The sequence below is a fragment of the Eulemur rufifrons genome, chromosome 8 (assembly GCF_041146395.1).
Source record: "Eulemur rufifrons isolate Redbay chromosome 8, OSU_ERuf_1, whole genome shotgun sequence".
Taxonomy (NCBI): Eukaryota; Metazoa; Chordata; class Mammalia; order Primates; family Lemuridae; genus Eulemur; species Eulemur rufifrons.
In genome coordinates, this window is record NC_090990.1 from 28,847,370 (window position 1) to 28,868,240 (window position 20,871).

Here is a 20,871-nt window from a genome sequence, read left to right on the forward strand (position 1 = left end):
TTTAAGCACAGGTTGCACTTGCTCCCTCTCCAGCAGGTCCCTGCCCAACACCTCCCCCCCCCAGCCAGAGAATGCCCCATTAGGCTGCCCACATGCCCCCAGGGACAGTTGGCAGCTGCCTGATTACAGTCTAATTGGTGGCTGGCAGCAACTATGGGGATGGCTCATTAACCTCTTAGTGACCAGGTCCAACCCAGAAAGACCCTCCTCCCACCACTTCAGGCCCCGAACCCCAGGACCCTAGACTTAAGAAGTCATCATGGATAGAGGACAGGACTAAAGGGGCAGGAGCCTTCTTCCCTACACTCAGACACCTTTAGGTCTAGGGTTGGACACTGACAATCACCCAGGTTCCCAAGCCCCCGGAAGGGCCACATTCAAACAGCCCCCAGGTGGCAGCATCAGCCAGTGCCCCTTGTTCTCTGGCCTTGGGTATGGCATTGCCTACCCAATTTAGGACCACAGGAGCAGTGGGCTCTTCCTGAGCTTTCAGGACTAGGACACTGTGAAGAAAGCCACTCCTCAGGACTGGGTTGTCCAGAGGTGATGGGAGTATGGGGTCCAGGCAGCCAGGAGGCCAGCTAGGGAATATATCCTCCCTGTGAATGAGACAAGTTACCCACCAAAGTCTTGCCAAGCCTCCCTGAACCCTGGGCTCCCCACCATGCTATTGACCACTGCTTTTCCTAGCTTCCCAGAAGCCCCCCTCTTCTCCCCGAAGGCTGGAGTGAGCGCCACCTCTCTTCTTTCATGGGGTGGGGGGGTCCTCTGGGCACCACAATGGTGTCACATTGGGAGGAAAAAGTGGCCGCTTCCCAACCAGGGCACAGGCAGGAGGAAGAAGGCAGGCTGCCTTCCAGCTCCCTTTCCAGGAGGGATTCTAAGCACTTTGCAAAAATGCCATGCGAGGCAATGCTGTTGAAGACCAGGGCCCCAGGTGCTCTGAGCATCAGCAAAGAACTCAAGACTCTGAGGCCCCTACCCCATTTTCCAGGTTTCCCCCCACACCCCAGGTCCCCCTCTCATACCTTAGCCCTCGCCCCAGAGCCCTTACACACACTGTGCTCATCCCCGGGCCCCGACCGACCCAGACCCTGCACACTCACATCCCTACGTTGCGCTTCACGGCCAAACCCCCTCCCGTGGTCCCCCAGACCTCCGCAGCCCCCTCCCCACGTCCACTCCCTGGCGAGCAAGGCCTACTGACTTACCCAGAGGTGGGGCCGGGGTCCAGACAGGAAGGGGAGACTCCGCAGGCCGAGGCGCCTCCGCAAGGCGGGGCAGGTGCTGCCCCGGGACCCCGCCCCGCGGACCCGGCGGTAGGCGCGGCCCGGCCCCAGGCGGGCGCGGACTCCGAGTGGGGTAGGCACGCGGGGCGGGGAGGGGCGGCGAGACAAGCTCACGGGGGCATCGCCCGCCACGGGGCCGGGCAGCTCCGCTCCGCCCGCCTGCGCTGCCGGCTCCGCAGCAGACACGGTTCTCAGTCGCCGCCGGGTGCAAAGCCGGAGCTCCGGCTGGCGGGAGGCGAAGAGGGAGGCGGGGCCTGCTGGGGGCGGGGCCTCTGCTGAGGGGCGGGGTCACAGGACCGGGCGGGGCCAATGGGGCCGACCCCTGGTAGTGGGCGAGGCCCAGCGAAATGGACAGAGTCTGGGTTTGCCTGGTTGGGGGAGACCTATGTTAACGCGCCCTCGAATGGGGTGAGCCTCGAAGGAAGGCGGTCTGTGGAAGCCTCAAATCTTTCGATGTCCCTAGGACGCTCCTGCCTCCTGCCTGGCCACCCCTCTCCACCACCACCCCTATCTGTTCTTTCTCATCCGTCCTTCCCTTTGGGGCACCTCCCGGGATCTCACTGGCACCGCGGCGCCCCCTGCCCTACCCTGGACTGGATCCAGGAACGTCAGATGGTGAGAGAAGGGAAAACAACTTACAAACATCAAGTCCACTTTACAGATGAAAAAACCGAGGCTCAGAGAGAAAAGACGCCTAAGTGCCTGCTATGAAGAAAAAGACTTTATAATGTCCCTGTCAGACAGACGATAAGGCAGTAGAGAGTGTCCTACCCTGAGACCCAAGTTAACCTCCTTTCCCTGTCCCCTCTACTTCTCCTAGGGCAGTGGTTTTCAACTTGGGGCGATTTTTGTCCCCCAGGAAACATTTGATGATGTTTGAGGACATTTTTGGTGCTCACAACTAGGGGTTGCTACTGGCATCTCATGAGAAGAGACCAGGGATGCTGCTAAATACCTTGCAATGCACAGGACAGCCCACACACCAAAAACTGTCAGGCCCAAAATGTCAACAGTGCTGAGGTCAAGAAACCTTGCTCTAGGGCCTGGCATCTGCCTAAATGAACTTCCAAGTGGACTTCCTGAGTCCTGGGTTCCTCATCAGCTTGGGACTTTAGGGGGTTACTGTATAAAGTCTCCCCTAGGGTCATGCCTGTCCCCAAACTTGTGTGTTTAACCTTCCTTAGGACTGGTCAATTCCACTCCTGGGCTCTAGTGTTTTAAATCCATTCATTTACAGAGAGGACAGACAGTATTATTAATATCTGCTAGAGGCAGGTAAAATGAGTAGTCCTCCTGCTGAGGTCATGAATTAAAATGTGAATGAGGAGTGGGCAAGAGCGGGGAAAAAGGAAAGTTATTGGGATTAAAGGACCCTCCTGGGGACAGCTAGCTCTGTCTTCCACATACCCTTCATCCTATTTCATCCTTTTCACCTGGCCTATGAGAAGGGTAAGCTGAGGCCCAAAAATGTGAACCCAGCTTTAGGCTGGGTCCCAGAGTGGTTGGAGGGGGAGCTGGGACTTGTGACTTCATTTACTTATTAAAGTTTTGTTATCATCTAATCTATATCAGGCCTAGGCCAAGAACTAGGGCCTGTGTGGTAGAATGGTCACTCTGGGGCAGCAAAGGGGATTAGCTTGGGGAGGCAAGATGGAAGCCAGGGAAGCGCCTGGAACAATGGTGGAGGTAGGGAGAGCGGAGCCTATGAGGATGTGGGATAGGGGAGAGGAATCGGGCTCCCTCTATGCTCCTCCCATGCCCCTTCCACAAAGACATGTAAGCTGGGGGCTACCTTTGGAACCATGGTCCCTTAGCACATCTGATGAAAATTTTGGACTTTCTCTCCAGAGAAATGTACAAATGTACATTCTGCATATAATTTCAGGGTCTCTAAAGTTCAATATTGACTTCCAGAAGGATTGGGTGGGAGATGGTGGGGGGCTATTAATACTTAAGTGCATATAGAAGAATAAACGTGCAGGAATAAAACTATAAACAAAAATTAATGAAAAGGGATTCACCTTCCCTGATATCAAAACATATTATAAAGTTAATATATTTAAATCAGTATGGTATTGAAGCAGGACTAGACAGATGGTTGGAACAAAATGGAGTATAGAAATGGTTCCAGCCACACAAGGGAATTCAGTGTATGAAAATGATAGCATTTCAGATGAGTGAGGGGAAAGATAGGCCTTTCAACAAATGGTTGGGGGCTGGGTGTGGTGGCTCATGCCTGTAATTCTAGCACTCTGGGAGGCCTAGGTGGGAGGATCACCCAAGGTCAGGAGTTCAAGACCAGCCTGAGCAAGAGCGAGACCCTGTCTCTACTAAAAATAGAAAGAAATTAGCCGGACACTAAAAATATACAGAAAAAATTAGCCAGGCATGGTGGTGCATGCCTATAGTCCCAGCTACTCAGGAGGCTCAGGCAGTAGGATTGCTTGAGCCCAGGAGTTTGAGGTTGCTGTGAGCTAGGCTGATGCCACGGCACTCGAGCATGGGCAACAGAGCAAGACTCTGTCTCAAAAACAAACAAAAAAAAAAAAGGGTGGAATAACTGGCAAGTCATTTGGGGAAACAGAGAAAAGCTCTGACCTGGCCAGGTGCAGTGGCTAATGCCTGCAGTCCTAGCACTTTGGGAGGCCAAGGCAGGAGGATCACTAGAGGCCAGGAGTTTGAGATAAGCCTGAGCAACATAATGAGACCCCATCTCTATGAAAAATAGAAAATTTAGCTAGGGGTGGTGGTGTGCACCTGTAGTCCCAGCTACTCAGGAAGTTGAGGTGGGAAGATCACTGGAGCCCAGGAGTTAGAGGCTGCAGTGCGCTATGGTTGCACCACTGCACTCCAGCTTGAGAGACGGAAAAAAAAAAAAAAAAAGAATAAGAAAGCGGTGTCCTTATCCTACACTGAAATAAATTCCAGGTGGAACACATATTTAAATAATAACACCATAATGCATCAGAAGAAAACATGAGTCAATGTTTCAATAACCTTGAAGATGTTAGACTTTCTAAGTATGATGAAACCTAGAAGGCATAAAATAAAACATCGATAAATTTGACAATGAAATTTCTATACAGAAGAAATGACCATAATCGAGTTTGAAAGACAAATGACAAATTTGATGGGATAAATCCTAGTTGCTGTCCACCCTGCCTGCTCTGGCCCTCCAGCCCCTCCCCCAAGCCGAGACCAGGACTAGCAGGAGGGACTGCCGGGGCTGTGAGAGTCGAGACCAAGCACATGGCAGAGGCTTCTCCCGAGAAGTCCTGGCCAGCGCCCACCTGTTCAGGGCCGGGAAGCCCCGGAAACCCCAGCCGGGCCATCTGGGTCCTCAGCAGGTGCCTTAGCACAGCCGAGCCAAAGTCCGCACGGAGGCTGCTCACCACATCCCCCACGTGGGCATCCTGAGAACTGCAATCGTCTGTTCCAGCTCATGCCCCTTCCTGACGTTAAAGAGAGAATTTTTTTTTTCTTAAAATAAAATAACAGCTAATTTTTGAGGGAACTAATCATATTCCAGGCACTGTGGTAAACGCTTAACATAGAGTATATCTTTTGACGCTCAAAACAACTCTTCGAGGTAGATCCACTGTATTATCATCTGCATTTGACAGGCAGGGAAACAGAGGCTTGAGAGAAGGGACTTACTTGTCCAAACTCTAAGTGATGGCACCAGGACTTAATGTCCCGTTTCTGGCCTCAACTGTTAATGTGATAAAGCCAAGCCCTTGAGAAAATTCAATAAGACAAACTTTTTTGAAGTTTACCTTGATCCAGGCCTTGTATCAGGTGCTTAGGGATTCAGAATTGAGGAAAACAGTCATCAGGGATGACAGGCAGAGAAACACTCCTGATACAGTGAATTCCAGACACGGCAGAGGATGGGGCCGAGGAGCAGGGAGGCATCCCAGAGATGATGTCCTTGGAGCTGAGTCTTGTGGAGTGAGGGAGAGGTGGGGGCCAGGACTGTACTTAGGAAGGCAGGGAAGAGGACAGGTGGGGCTTGGGGGAGGAGCAGAGGTCTACATGCCCCGAGTTTGGGGGTAGGTTGGGGATGCAGCTGAATGAAATACACCAGGACCAAGCTAAGGAGTTTGAGAACTTTTCCATATTTCATTTGACTTGGTCTAGGGGTACCGTGCTCTGCCAACCCAACCTGGCTGTTTCCTTCTAGATGCTTCCTACCCCAGTTCAAGGTATGCCTGGAAATCTGAGAGTCACTCTTGACTCCTACATCCTAACTTCTATCCAATTCATCATCAGGGCCTCCCTCCTCAATGCTTCCCAGGTTCACCTGCTTCTCTCCGTCCCTACTGCCACTCCCCTAGTCCAGGCCGCCTTCCTCTCACTCCTGAATTCAGCTCCTGCCAGTGACTTGGTCTCACCACCTCCAAACTTCCACACGAAAGAACTCCTTTTGAAACAAATCTGACCATATCCCCTCTCCTATTGAAAACATTTTTCATTGATTCAGTGAATATCAAGTGAGTATTTGTTCTCTGAGTCCCAGTCTCCTTATTTGTATAATGGGGATATTTAGGGTTGTGAATATTAAATGAGTTAAAATGTGTAAAGTCCTTATAACAGGGCCTAGGACATAATAAGTTTTCCATAAATGTTAGCTATAATAATAACAACAACAATTATTATTATTTTTAAAAGTACAGAGCTATTGGAAGTCTTTCAGCAAAGGAGTTAAATGAGAAAGTAGCATTTTTTAAAATGTCACTCCAACTGCAGTGAGGCAAATGGATTGGTATAAGGAAAGAACAGATTGGGGGGAACTAATGAGGAGATCTTTGCAGAGGTCCATTAGAGCCATGGGGCATTTGGTCTAGGGAAGCAGAAGGAATTGAATTTTGTGGTTTGGGTGGTAGACACTACTGGGCTTGATGTTTTATTGGTGGTGGGAAGCCGTAGGAGGTGGTAAGGAGGACTCTCAACTTTCTGGTTCCAGCAGCAGGGTGGGTGGTGATGTTTTTCACCAAGAGAGGAAAGCCTGGAGGATGACCAGGTGTGAGAGAGATGCTGAGTCCAGTTCTGTATGTGTTTAGACACAGGCACTGTGGGACATCCCAGATGAGGGGCTGCATAGGCAGCTGATTAGTTTTGGAGTTCAAAGGAGAAATTGTGGCTGGAGAAAAAAACTGAGATTGTTCACAAATAAGTGATAATTGGACCACCCTCACCCCATCTGTGAAATGGCAGGAGGGCGATAGATGATTTTTTTTTTAAGACAGGGTCTTGCTCTGTCACCCAGGCTATAGTGCGGTGGTGTCATCATAGCTCACTGCAACCTCAAACTCCCGGGCTCAGAGATCCTCCTGCCTCAGCCTTCCAAAGCGCTAGGATTACAGGCATGAGCCACCACACCCAGCCAGTTAGATGATTTTTAAGGTTTCTTCTGGTTCAAACATGTGTAGGATTCCAAGTGTTGAGGTCAGTAGGACCCCAGAGACACAGAGAAAAATTGACATGACCTGAAAGACTTGGCAGAAGCTCCTTGAAGACTATTTATTATTCTTCCATCTATCTTTTACTGAGCAGCTACTTAGAGCCGCTTGCTGTCCTGGGGATGAAGGGTAAACAAGACTCAGCCCCTGCCCTCAAGGAATTCACAGAAAAGGCAAAGGTCAATTACAAAATAATATCCCAGGTGCCTTAAGGCAGGCTTGGTAGACCAAGCAAGGAATGCTTCCTAGAGGAAGTAACATCTAAGACAAGACCTGAAGGCCAGGCAGAAGCAAGCTGTGTGGAAAGTCCAGAGCAGGGAGGGTGTTAGTGTTGTTTCAGTTTTAAAGAGCATCCTCCTCTTGCATTTTTCACTTTGGACTGTACCCATGTACCCTGAGCGTCCATTCTAGGGGAGGCCCAGGCAGTAGTGGTTGCATTTTTTAGGTTCTGTTGAATTTGCTTTCTTCTCCTAGATCTTTCTTTTCAGTGCTTCCCTGGCTTCATCTTCACACTCCCTGCCAGGGCTGGGAATTGGATCCAGCAAGTGAGATGCCTAGGGTACAAATGTAGGGGGCAGTCGCTCTCAGGTCGTCAGCGTGCTCCCTGCCCTGCTCCTGCTCACATGCCCACTCCAGACTTTCCCAGCTGCCAGGTGCTCTCCTCTTTGCATCTTGCTATTCATACGTGTGGCTTAGTCTGTTTACAATGACCCTCCCTCCATTTGCCTGAGGAAAGCTTGCTCACTTGCTGAGCTCAGATGTCACCACCTCCTGGAAGTCTACTGCTTTCCTCAATCATCCCTGCCCTCCTCCCAGGCCAAGATGGTCCTTCGTGCTCCAACAGCATGGTAAAGACTGCCGGGCACAGTGGTTAACAGAGCAGGCTTTCGCAGCAGAGCCCTGCTGTGCTGTTGATTATCTGTGAACCACTCTCTGAGCCCGTTTCCTTCCACATGTGTGAAACATGGTGCTTCATAGGGGAGTTGCAAAGATTAAATGACGAAGTGTATGCAAAGTGATCAGCAGTGATTGGTACATGGTGCTCAGTAAGTGGTAGCTATTGTTATTACTTTGTGTGTACCTCTTCTAAAGGGCTCATGTGTTGTAATTAGTTTCTGTGCCGTTATTTTCACTATATCATAAGTTTCTCAGGGTAGGGAGGAGGAAGAAGGGGAAGAAGATATTTATGAGTGACATTTAGCAGGCATTAAGACATGTCTGCGGAATAAATAAAGGAAAGAAATGACAATTTCATGGGGAAAAGTTCTGGGCAGGAAATCTGGAACCTTGGGCTCCAATCAGTGATGGTGCAGTTTCTGCCTCATTCACATTCACTTTAAGGAAAATCTGTCCAAACCACAACCTTTTGGGGTCATGCCTTAGACCACATGGCCCCTCTAGCCTCTAGACTTGAACACATGGGGCCAACACCTGAGTCAAGGGTCACCATTCCATATATTACCTGGTGACCTCTGACCAATGGCCTATGCTATGGTTTGGGTGTGTACCACACAGTTCATGTGTTGGAAACTCAATCCCCAGTGATGCAGTGTTGAGAGGCAAGACCTTTCAGAGGTGATAAGGTCATGAGGGCTCTGCAGGAGTGGGTTAAATTATGGCGCATGTAGGTTCTCGATAAAAGGATAAGTTCAACCTACTTCTTTCCTCTCTCCATCTCTTTTGCTCTCTCACTCACTTGCCCTTCTGCCTTCTGCCATGGGATGATGCAGCAAGAAGTCCCTTGCCAGATGCAGGCCCCTTGACCTTGGACTTCCCAGCCTCCAGAACTTAAGAAATAAATCTCTGTTTTTTGTAAATTACCCAGTTTCGGGTATTCTGTTATAGCAGCAGAAAACAGACTAAGACAGCCTAGTACAACAACCTGAGATGGGCCAGTTAGAGCCTCTCTCTTTTTTTTTTTTTTTTTTGAGACAGAGTCTCATTCTCTTGCCTGGGCTAGAGTGCCATGGCGTCAGCCTAGCTCACAGCAACCTCAAACTCCTAGGCTGAAGTGATCCTCCTGCCTCAGCCTCCTGGGTAGCTGGGACTACAGGCACGTGCCACCATGCCCAGCTAATTTTTTTTTTCTATTTTTAGTTGTTTGGCTAATTTATTTCTATTTATAGTAGAGACGGGGTCTTGCTCTTGCTCAGGCTGGTCTCGAACTCCTGAGCTCAAACAATCCACCCACCTCGGCCTCCCAGAGTGCTAGGATTATAGGCGTGAGCCACCGCGCCTGGCCTAGAGCCTCTCTTGAACCAAGGAACAGAAAGAAATTGTCAGGTGGCAGAGGGAGTTGAAGTAGAGAGGTCAGTGAAGCCATGTGCAAGGCCAGATAAGAGGGAGCAGAGACCAAGACGAAGCAGAAGCCTGAGTGTCGGCAGGGGAGAAAGGAGCAATCTTATCCAGAGATTGGGGAGGGCTGAGGAGATAAAGAGAGTGAGACCAGTGAGTCCTAGGCCTGTATCTTTCCTGTTGGCCTTTCCATTCCAGTTCTTACAAGAAATTCCTTTGTATTTGAGCTAGATTAAGAAGGCTTCTGTTCTTTGTAGCCCAATCAGCTTGACCTTACTGTGTTATTTTGGCAAGTTCCTGCCCCTCTCTGGGCCTCAGTTTGACTAGATTATTTTTAAGGTCCTCTCCAGATCAATGTTCTTTTTGAACATTGTATAGATGGAATGGTTTTTAGGTTGTTGGCAGCGGAGTTTAGTATTAGTTACAGAGTGACATCCTGGCTCCCAAAATAGCTTCGTGGCTGGTTAAAGAGCCTGATAGAGGATCCAACACACACCTGGCTTTGAACCTGAGACCTGCTGATACAATCTGCCTCCCTCTTTGATTGTATCTTTTATTGGATCACGAAGGAACTGAGGAACCAGGGCTGGTGTTTCTCCAGTATCTTTTGGCTGCTGAATGCCCTGCCTGCCCCCTTAATACTTTCCTGGACCCACTTCAGCAGCTCAGAGGATTTCATTGCCAGATCTGCTCCAAAGAAAGTGCCACTCTAGGAGGAATTTGAACAAAGAAAATTTCCTTCTTTGGTATTAAGATTTCTGCCTTCCAGTTGTTTGGTTCTGAACCTGGCCCTGCCTTGATCCTCCCAAGCTAACAACTATGTTGATAATAATACTTCCTTGCTTTTGTATGGTGCTTTGTACTTTTCAGAGCATTTTAATGCTTACTGTCTTATTTGATATTCACAGAAACCCAGGGAGGAGGGCAAGAAGGAGAAGCAGAGGATACCTATCACTTCTCCCATCCCATCCAGCCCCTTAACACAATTTATTTGAAAAGATCTTTAAAAATTATTTCTCTGCTCTTCTTAAAACAGATGGAAATACTGAGATTGAGCTTGATTAAGTGACTTGCCCAAGATCACAGAGCAGATTAATGGCCGAGTAGGATCTAGAAGGTTTCCAATCAAGGATCATACTTAAGTTCACAGTCCTCTTCTCAGGACTTGCCTAAATCCCACCTTGCAAAATGTTACTGGCGATGGCAAGGGACCTCAAAGAAAAGTAGTATTCTTGGCACTTATGCTCTTTTGGGGCCTGCAGGGATTATTCATAATTTTAACCCTCCACTTCTTACAGAGATTTAGCTATCCCACAGTGGCTTGGGTAGCACCAGGAGGCCATAGAAGCAAGCTAAGTTGGGTGGAAGGGTGTTGTGACAGCTCCTCAGGTATTGGCAAGGATAAATGCTGTTAGAAGTCTTGGTTTTTGTGTTTTGATTACAGAGCACTTGGTGGAAGGTAAGACAGAAAAGGTTGAAAGTCATCAGTCTATCCCTCCATCAGCACCTCTAAAAAAGATGAAAAGGTAATGGTCTCTGTCCCCCTTCCCTCCCTAAATTCTACTCTCAGCAAGGACATCTTTTCCTGGGCACTCTGTTTTGGGACCCCTTGCCAGCTGTACCCATTGCTGCACTCCCACCTGGTCATTCCAGAGCCCATCCCTCCCAGCCACAACACGGAGTCAAGTTATCTTGGGAGGCAAGCAGTAAGCTCTCCACAACTCAGGTCTAATAGTTAGAGGCAGGTGTGGAGGCAGACGGGAGTAGGCAGCTTCACCTGTGCTTGCTCCAGGGTCAGCCCTCGCTCCTTTCCCAATGCCCCCAGCCGAGAGCTTAGTGTGCTGCTCTTATGGCATTGCCCAGCCCAACAACTGCAAACAGCATAGCTGGGAAGCTAGTAATTGCGGTCAGTCTATCCCATGGCCAGGGCAACACTGTGTCAGCTGGGGTGAAGACAAGAAAACAGATGTGCTTGGAATTTCAAACAGAGGGAATTTATTTCAGAGGACTGATTAGGAATGTGATAGAAGGCTTGAAGGAGCAAAGAGGGTAAGGTGGGGTAGGATAGAGATTGGTAGCTGCAACTTCTAGCACCCCAAAGCCTGGAGGATCAAACGGGAGGGTGCTACTACACAGAAGTGCACTTGTTGCTGACACTACTGGATTGCTGTTTTTGCAATGATGCTGCTAGCAGAACCAAAGCCTGCAGCTACCCACTGCTGCCCTTCCATACCACCGCCACTACTGGAGCATGTAAAGTAGTCCACCACCACTGCTGGAATTGCTGAAGGTCTCCAAGCCCATAACTGCCAGCTGCTGCCAGAGTTTCCAGCAGAGGCAGGTGTAGAGGTAAGGTGGAGGCAGGTGTGACCCCCTTTCAACTCCTGCTTCCTTGAGTCAAACCAGAGTAGAAGTGGTTGGATGGGACAGGAAGCAGAAGGGAGGTCTAGAGGTGAACTCAGTAGAAGGGATGAGGAGCTTGGCAAGAAGGCAAGTAATGGGCAAGGAAGGGAGAAGAAGGCATCAAGATTGGTATGAATGGAAGAAATCAGAATTTTGACCCCAGAACTGACTTGCTTAAGTTCCACTTTTGAGCCTCCATCTGCTTCCTGGCTCCCAAATCTTTGTTGATGGAGCCTGGACGCTGACCTAGCTTAGGTTCAACACCAGTCCTGCCATTTCCGAGCTGGGTGACTTTGAATAAATTAAATCTCTTCTTTAAGTTTTCTCATCTGTAAAATTAGTCTAATAAAACCTATGTCATTGAGTGGTTTAAAGATTAAATGAGATCAACATATGTTAGCTCTTACATATTGCCAAGGCCTTCCCCCAACCTTTTACAAAACTTTATTTCCCATCTAATAATAATTACCATAGTGGTCACTTGAACAATTCCTCTGTGCCAGGCAATATGCTAAAGGATACAAACAGGGTTTTCAAGCCAAGAAGGAGTCCCTGGAACCTTCTCACTGCAGAATTTTCTCCCTCTAATAACTTAATTCACATTATATTACAGAGTGTCTACTACGTACCAGAGAGTAGACTGGCTTACTTGCATTCATTCATTCAATAGATGTTGATTAAGCACTTACTATGGTCCCAGGCACTTACTAGGTACTGGAGATACCAAGATGCATGTAGCCCGAACCTTGAAGGACTTACAATCTACCACTCTGTAAGTACTATGTAATGAGTATAGGTACACGAGGTATTCTTTCCTTGTGGGTTCCTTGGTTTGGGCAACCCCACCTTTGGCTCCAGACACTACGACTGACAATGATTCTCATTCTGTCATTCTGGCTTGACCTTGGAACCCTACCTTCAGGACACACCTTTGAGTTCTTACTCCCCATGTGGCTACCAGGTTAAGAGAAGAGAAAATTTTTGCATTCCCAATCTCTGCCTGCTGGGATTTCCCTCCAGAGGAAAGGAACTTAACAGATGTCCAAAAGGTAGGTGGTTAGCTGCTCTGGGTTTTACCCCATCACACTTTTGACACTGCTGTATCTTAATTCACTAATAGTTTCCTAATTGCCAATCCAATGGATTCTTTGACCCTGTGCAGATCTTTTGTCCCTTTCTCTCTTTGTGGTATCACATACCACTGAATTTTGTTTACATCTTTCACCTCTCTAGCTCAGAGAGATTAAGCAAATGGAGCAGGGACTCAAACCCAGATCAGGCTGACTCCAAAGCACATGCTATAGCCAATACTCCATCCTGCCTCCCAAGGTGGACCAACAGTCCAGATCTGTGCTGTCTAATAGAGCTACATGCTATGGTTTCAATGTCCCTTCAAAATTCACATTGAAATTTAATTGCCATTGCAACAGTGTTGATAGGTAGAACACTTAAGAGGTGATTAGGTCATGAGGGCTCTGCTCTGATGAATAGATTAATGCATGGTAATGGGTTATTGAGGGAGTGGGCTCCTGATAAAAGGACAAGTTTGGTCCCCTCCCTCTCTGTCTCACACATGCCTACTTCCTTGCCACTTGATACGTTCCGCCATGTTATGATGTGGCAAGAAGGCCCTCATCAGATGCCGAGCAGATGCCTGTGCTATGCTCTTGGACTTTCCAGTCTTCAGAACCATGAGTCAAATAAATTTCTTTATAAATTACCCAGTCTTTGGTATTGCATTATAGCAGTGGAAAATGGACTAAGATACCACATGTAGCATTTTAAGTTTAAATTTAAATAAAATGAAATTTAAAATTCAATTTCTTGGTTGCACCCACCATCTTTTATGTGCTCAATAGCCACATGTGGCCAGTGGCTAGTACATTGAACAGCACCGATATGAAGCATTTCCATAACTGCAGAAAGCTCAATTGGCTAGCACAGGTTCTGTTCTCTGACCTCTTCTCTTTACACTCTTTCCCTTTATTTATTCTCAGGGAGTGGACAGCCATTGTTTGGTCTCACTTTTCAGGGAAGTGTTGCTTTATCCTCTGCCCTCCAGCACACCTTTATTCACAGGGTTACAGTGGATACAACTATGTTTATACATAACCCCTGTCACCCCCTCCACAACGATGTTGTTAGGGTCAGTGGTTGACATTTGACCAAAGCCAGCCCAAGCAGGAGTTTTTCCTCCCCAGAATTTGGAATTCAGCCTAAAAATCTAGTCACCTAGATGATCTTTTGAATGGAGGCAACCTGGGATCCATAAGTAACCATGTTTTCTATGATACAGATTGGGAAAACTGGTTTTCAGAGAGAGAGAAAAATGATAAAAGAGTTATACATATTAGGGAAAGTTGGATCTAAGCATTCAAAGGGTGTGAAGGCTCTGTCTCCCTCACTTTCTTTGAGCTCTGCCTTCTTCTGTGATGTGTTAATGCTCAGACAGGCACTCTTCATGAAGCGGGAATAATAGCCACACTCAGCTCCTCATGATTCAAGATCTCTAGAAGAAAAATCCTATCTCTCCTACATCTACATTTCAAACCTTTAGGAAAGCTTTGCATAACCTAGTTTGGGTCATGTGCCCATCTCTTCAGAAACTGTGACCTGTCTTAGCAAGGTTTCCTAGAAAACAAAGCCTGAAGAAAGGGATTATGTGCTAAGACTTTATGTGGGAGGCACAGCCCCGAGGCAGTAAGAATGAGGAAAAAGGAAAGCAGGAAAAGATGGAAAGCAATGCAAGGAAATGTGTGCTGGCTACTTTACAATGAGCTGTGAAGAGACACAGCTAGTCTCTTGACAGGTACACCTACTGGCCAAGCATAATGTCTCTAGGCAGGTTGTATGGAGAAATCATGTCTTGAAACAATCCATCAGAGGAAGGAAGGGAGAGTGGATTGTTCTATCCTGCTCCTTCTTGTTTCCCATTAATCAGTTTGCCCAGGGGTAGCTAAATTCCTGTACTAGGTTGCTTCACTGGCCCCTGCATCAGCTGCTGAGGAAGCCAGATCCCACGATCTGTGATGTCACCAGGGTCTGAAATTTGAAGACGAAGCCATAGACCCCACGTATGTAACTAGTTGGCCTCAGGCAGCAGAACTGTGAGGCCTCACTCAGACTTGGTCAGCAATGTCTCTGGTTGAGGTAAACCAAATGGCTAATAGTCTGGGAGCCAAATGACCCTGAGAGACTCTGAGGAGGCACTGGGCCAAGATGGGGGGATCATTATGATTGGTCAGGTTGGGTCATGTGCCTAACCCTGTGGCTGATGGATTATAGGAGATATACTATGGTAGGAAGCATCCTGTCCTCCCTCCCCTCATGTCAGTTCAGATCCTCAGGAAATCAGACACCAAGACAGGATAAAATGCTAGAAATTTCTTTTTTTTTTTTTTTTGAGACAGAGTGTCACTTTGTTGCCCTGGCTAGAGTGAGTGCCGTGGCATCAGCCTTGCTCACAGCAACCTCAAACTCCTGGGCTTAAGCAATCCTACTGCCTCAGCCTCCCGAGTAGCTGGGACTACAGGCATGCGCCACCATGCCCGGCTAATTTTTATATTTTTAGTTGTCCAGATAATTTCTTTCTATTTTTAGTAGAGACGGGGTCTCGCTCTTGCTCAGGCTGGTCTCGAACTCCTGACCTCGAGCGATCCACCCGCCTCGGCCTCCCAGAGTGCTAGGATTACAGGCGTGAGCCACCGCGCCCGGCCTAGAAATTTCTTATGAAAAACACCTGTGAGAGAAAATGGGAGTTTGCAGGGGAAGACTGAGAGAGCCATCACATAATGATGCAAGTCTGACTCTATGTGAAGGAGAGAGGGAAAGGAGTTCTAGGTGGAAGTGTCTTAGACTGCAGTGAGGTTCTAAGGAAGGTTTAGTAAGGCTATTGGGGAGTCCTTGAGTCAAAGTCATCCATTAGAAGAATATCACTTATTCCAGGAACAGGCCTGTCTTAAAACACCTGTTGCACTCAGTCATTGGCTAGGAGTAGCCTATGGGAAGTAAGACCTCAGAGTGAAGGGCAATGGATTTCATAGCTCAGGATGGATTTCAGAGCTCAGGAGCTGGACTGTTGGTAAATGAAAATTCTCCTAATCAGAGATCTGAGAAGTGCATTCTCATGGCCACACACCCTCAAAGCCCAGTCTACACAGAGATGAAGAAGGATACATTCTACAAAAAAAAAAAAAAAAAAAAAGGTAGGGTGCCAATTACCAGTTGAAAGGGCAAGGGGTATTGAGCAGGTACGAGAACAAATGTCTACCCCATAACTTACAATGGTCTCTCTGGTAATTCAAACTCACATATCCAAACCTGAAATCATGACTTCTCCATACTCTGTTCATCTGGAGACTACCATCTTCTCCGGTATGAAACACCCTTATTTTTCTTGTTCCCCATCCCCTCCTCATAGCCAATCAATGGTCAAATCCTTTCAATCTTACCTTGGCAATATCACCTCTGCATTTGTATCCTCTTCCTTTTATTCTCATTGCTGCTAATATGTTCAGGCCCTTGCCTAAACTATAGTGGAAGTTTCCAGCTGGTCATTCTGCAACTCTATTCCATCTTACTCTCTCTTCCAGATTGCCTTTAAACATAGTATTGACCATGTCACTTCTCTTTGTAAAAACTTCTACCATTGGGAATATAAAATGGTACAGCAGCTATGGACAACAGTATGGTGGTTTCTCGAAGAAAAAAAAAATAAACATAGAATTACCATATGATCCAGCAATTTCACTTCTGGTTATATATATGCCCAAAAGAGTTGAAAGCAGGAACTCCAACAGACATTTGTATACCAATGTCCATGGCAGCATTACTCATGTAGCCAAAAGGTGAAAACAACTCAAATGTCCATCAATGTATGAATGGATAAACAAAATGTACTATATACAAACCATAGAATGCTATTCAGGGTCGGTCTCGGTGGCTCATGCCTGTAATCCTAGCACTGTGGGAAGCCGAGGCAGGCAGATAGTTTGAGCTCAGGCATTCGAGACCAGCCTGAGCAAGAGTGAGACCCTGTCTCTACTAAAAAAAATAGAAAGAAATTAGCTGGACAACTAAAAATATACATATATAAAAAATTAGCCAGGCATGGTGGCACATGCCTGTAGTCCCAGCTACTCGGAAGGCTGAGGCAGTAGCATTGCTTGAGCCCAGGAGTTTGAGGTTGCTGTGAGCTAGGCTGATGCCAAGGCACTCTAGCCCGGGCAACAAAGTGAGGTTCTGTCTCAAAAAAAAAAAAAAAAAAAAGAATGCTATTCAGCCATAAAAATAAACGAAATTTTAGTGTATGCTACAACATGGATGAACCCTGAGGACATTATGCTAAGTGAAATAAGCCAGACAAAAAGAACACATATTGTATAACTCCATTTGTACATGGCACCTAGAATAAGAAAATTCACAGAGACAGAAAATAGAATGGTAGTTACCAGAGGCTGGGGGTGGGTGGGTAGAAATGGGGAGTTAGTGTTTAATGTGTACAGAGTTTCAGAATGAGATGATGGTAAATTCTGGTAATGGTTGCACAACAATATGAATACACTTAGTGCCAATGAACTGTACCCTTAAAAATGGTTAAAATTGCTTAAAAACAAAACAAAAAATGTCCACCACTAACTTCCTATAGCAGAAAATAAAATCCCAGAGCCTTAATCTGACCATAATATATCTTTCCATATAATTCTTCTTCCTTTCCCTCTTAATCTATACTATTTCGTCCACTGATCCCTTGTTTCTGTTTGCTCTAGTGGCGCCTACACATGGTATGTTCTACTCACTTTTCAAGACCAGCCTTTAAATGTCACATTCTTGCAAATCTTTCCTGAACTACCCCCACTATTTTGTACTAAGTAGAAGTAATCTATCCCTTTTTTTTTTTCTTATTTCAGCATATCGTAGGGGTACAAAAGTTTAGGTTACGTATGTTGCCCTTGCCCCCCCACCCCAAGTCAGAGCTTCAAACGTGTCTGTCCATTCCCTAGACAGTGCACATTGCACGCATTATGTATGTATGCACCCATCCTCTCCCCACCCACATCTGCCCGACACCTGATCAATGTTATTCCTAAATGTGCTCTTAAGTGATGATCAGTGAAACCAATTTGATGGTGAGTACATGTGGTGCTTCTATCCGTTTTTTGAACTCCAAAAGCTCATGAACTTTCTCTTTAGCACTAACTGCTTTTCTTTTGGTCAGTGAGATAATCGGGTGTGGCTTAAGGAAGTCCAGGGGCTGTCTAGACAGGTCCTTCTACATTGCTATAACCTTAAGGAATTTACCATCATCCCAGAACTGATCTTCAGCTCTGCAAACTCAAGAGCCTAATTTAAAAAAAATTTTTTTTTTTTTAATTTGAGACACAGTCTCACTCTATCGCCCAGACTGGATGGAGTGCAATGGCCCAATCATAGCTCACTGTAACCTCGAACTATCGGGCTCAAGCAATTCTCCTGCCTCAGCCTTCCAAGTCACTGGGACTATAGGCACGTGCCACCATGCCTGGCTAATTTTCTTTGTAGAGATGTGGTCTCGCTACACTGCCCAGGCTGGTCTCACACTCCTGGCCTCAAGTGGTAGTCCCACTTTGGCCTTCCAAAGTGCTGGGATTACAGGCATGAGCCACTGTGCCTGGCTGAGAAGCCTGATTTTAATAGTAAGCAGAGAGTAGAACCATCTCCCAGAGGGGCTCTTTTATTTACTAAGCTCACAGAAACTGATAGTTATATAAAGTGGAATTCAATTGATTAATTTACAATAAGAAATACAATTAGTAAAAGAACTGGAATTCTCTAGATGGCAGATTACTGAATTATGTCCCAACCGGCAAGACATTTGCTGGGTAGGCAAGACATTTGCTGGGTATCACACCAGGAAAGCATGTTGATTTTAATAAGCCTTTCTTAGCTGAGGCAGTGTGAGACACTCTCATCCACTACAGGGATTACATGGACAAAGAAATCCTAATGCTCAGGTTGGCTTGACTGGGACAGGGCTTAGAGGGGCAATGGTAATGCTAGCCTCTGTAACTGTTTTGTTTTGGGATGTCATGGCTGATCAAGATCTTTGGTTCACAGAATCTCTCTCCAGATAGGACACAGAATGATTTGTTGACGAGATCGATTAGGCTTCTGTGTATTAAATTACAATCATATCTGCCTTCTTGAGATTCTTCTCATATGACCTGGATCATAATTTGGTTTGTTTTTTGATCATGTTTGTAGACAAGCTCTTAGCTTACTTCCATGCATAGCTAATTTCATGGTTGTATTAGCTTAGGCTAGCTAGGCTATACTGCAGTAACAACCAACCAAAACAATCTCAGTGGCTTACAGTAACAAGGGCTTAATTCTTGTGCACATGACATTATATTTCATGTGGGTCAGCTGTGGCTCTGCACATCTTCCTTCTGGGACCAAGGCTGAAGAAGCAGCTCTATTGAGATCTACTTCTCTCATGGCAGAGGAAAAATAATATGGCAGAATCATGAGATGGCTCATAAATTCCTGCTCAGAAGTGGCTCATACCATTTCTATTCACATTTCATTGATCAAAACAAAGCCAGACTTGAGGACATTAGGGTGAGAAGTCTCTCACCCTAATGTTCTAGGGACAGGCCAGATACGGAGGGGCAGAGAATATTGATAATAATACAGAGAAGTCTACAGCAAGGACTAATATTCAGCAAGTCTACAGCAAGGACTAATATTCAGCTTGTATGTACCAGTATGATTGTTATTAGTTATAATATTGACTATTAAAATATTGAAATACTTTAGTACTATCTAGTAAATAGCTGTTATTCCAAGCCTCCTGCCAACTCCCTCCCTTGAGGTCTTCTGGGACCCACTATTCACAACCAGCAACTGAACGGTTAACACCTAGCACAGGGGGATACTTGTAGGACCCTATGTGGACTTCTAATGTGCTTGAGCACTATTTGTTAAAAACATTTAATATCACTTTTGGCTAATTTCTACTAACATGTGGATTTTTATTAGTTTAACTGTGAGGGCAACCTGATTTCTAGGCTCTTGAATAGAAACTGACTGTAGCCCCTACGTGCGGTCAATAATTATAACAATAATCACTAATTTGTGCTGCTTCCTACACATTTTTACATATCTTTGGCAAGTACAGTATATGCAGTATTTTTGCTCTATAGGTATTTGTAGAAAAACTTCCCTGGCTTTTCTTCTCATCTAAGTTTATCTTTCTACAGTTGCAACATACTATTTCTCATTTTGAGTCTCTCTTATTTTTATTTTTTTAGAGACAGAGTCTCACTGTTGCCCAGGCTGGAGTACAGTGGTGCAATCATAGCTCACTGCAGCCTTGAATTCTTGGGCTGAAGTTATGCTCCTGCCTCAGCCTCCCAAGCAGCTGGGACTACAGGCACACATGCACCACCAAGCCTGGCTAATTAAAAAAAATTTTGTTGTAGAGATGGGGTCTTGCTGTGTTGCCCAGGCTGATCTTGAACTCCTGGACTCTAAGCAATCCTCCTACCTTGGCTTGGAGGACAGGCGTGGGCCACTGTGCCTAGCGTGAGTCTCCCCATTCTTAATTTTTCATGCCATTTCTCATGTCTGAAAATGTCATCATCATCTCCAACTTATTTATAAGACTTTTGGAATTTACAAAGCATTCTCACATTATTTCATTCCATCTCCCCAACATTCCCAAGAACTGGAAATTAGATCATTTTACAGATGAAGAAATTGAGACTTGGTGAAGTCAGGTGTCTTATAGTTAGTTAGATTTTGTTCATTCATTCATCAAATACTTATTGAGTGCCTGAAGTGAGTTTATTGAAATTGGATTTGAAAACAATTTTCCTGAGTTCAAGTGTTTATTGTTCCATTATTCTCAATTACTTTCTTACCAGGGTCATAAACCCAAAGGAAACAAATGATAATACTGTGTTGAGTTTATTGTGATTTGTAAAATTCAAGGATACCATCAGCAGAGGCAATACCATTTCTCTATGTGCTTGCTACCTAATGCACTAAGTGTCTCATTGTTGGTAATTCCATTCAATACTTATTTGATGAATATATCTACAGGTTTTGAAGTTATTCATATTGGGTTTTGACATTTACTAGCTGTGGGGCCTGGATCAAGTTACTTAACCCTTTCGAGCTCCAGTTTTACCATCTGTAAAATGTAAATAATACTAATGCCTTTAGACTAAGTGGCTGTGGAGATGAAAGAGGTAAGTATGAAAAAGTAGATGCCCACTGTAGCTGTGATTTCCAACTGTCTTTGATAAAGTTTTAAACTCTGCATTCAAAATGAGAAAGACAACTTCTACGTCGACATAAGGTTACAAGCTAACCATTACTGGGAAATACTGTTCTTTATTCTGGAGTATATCATTTTACTGTTTGGTGTTAAATGCCCT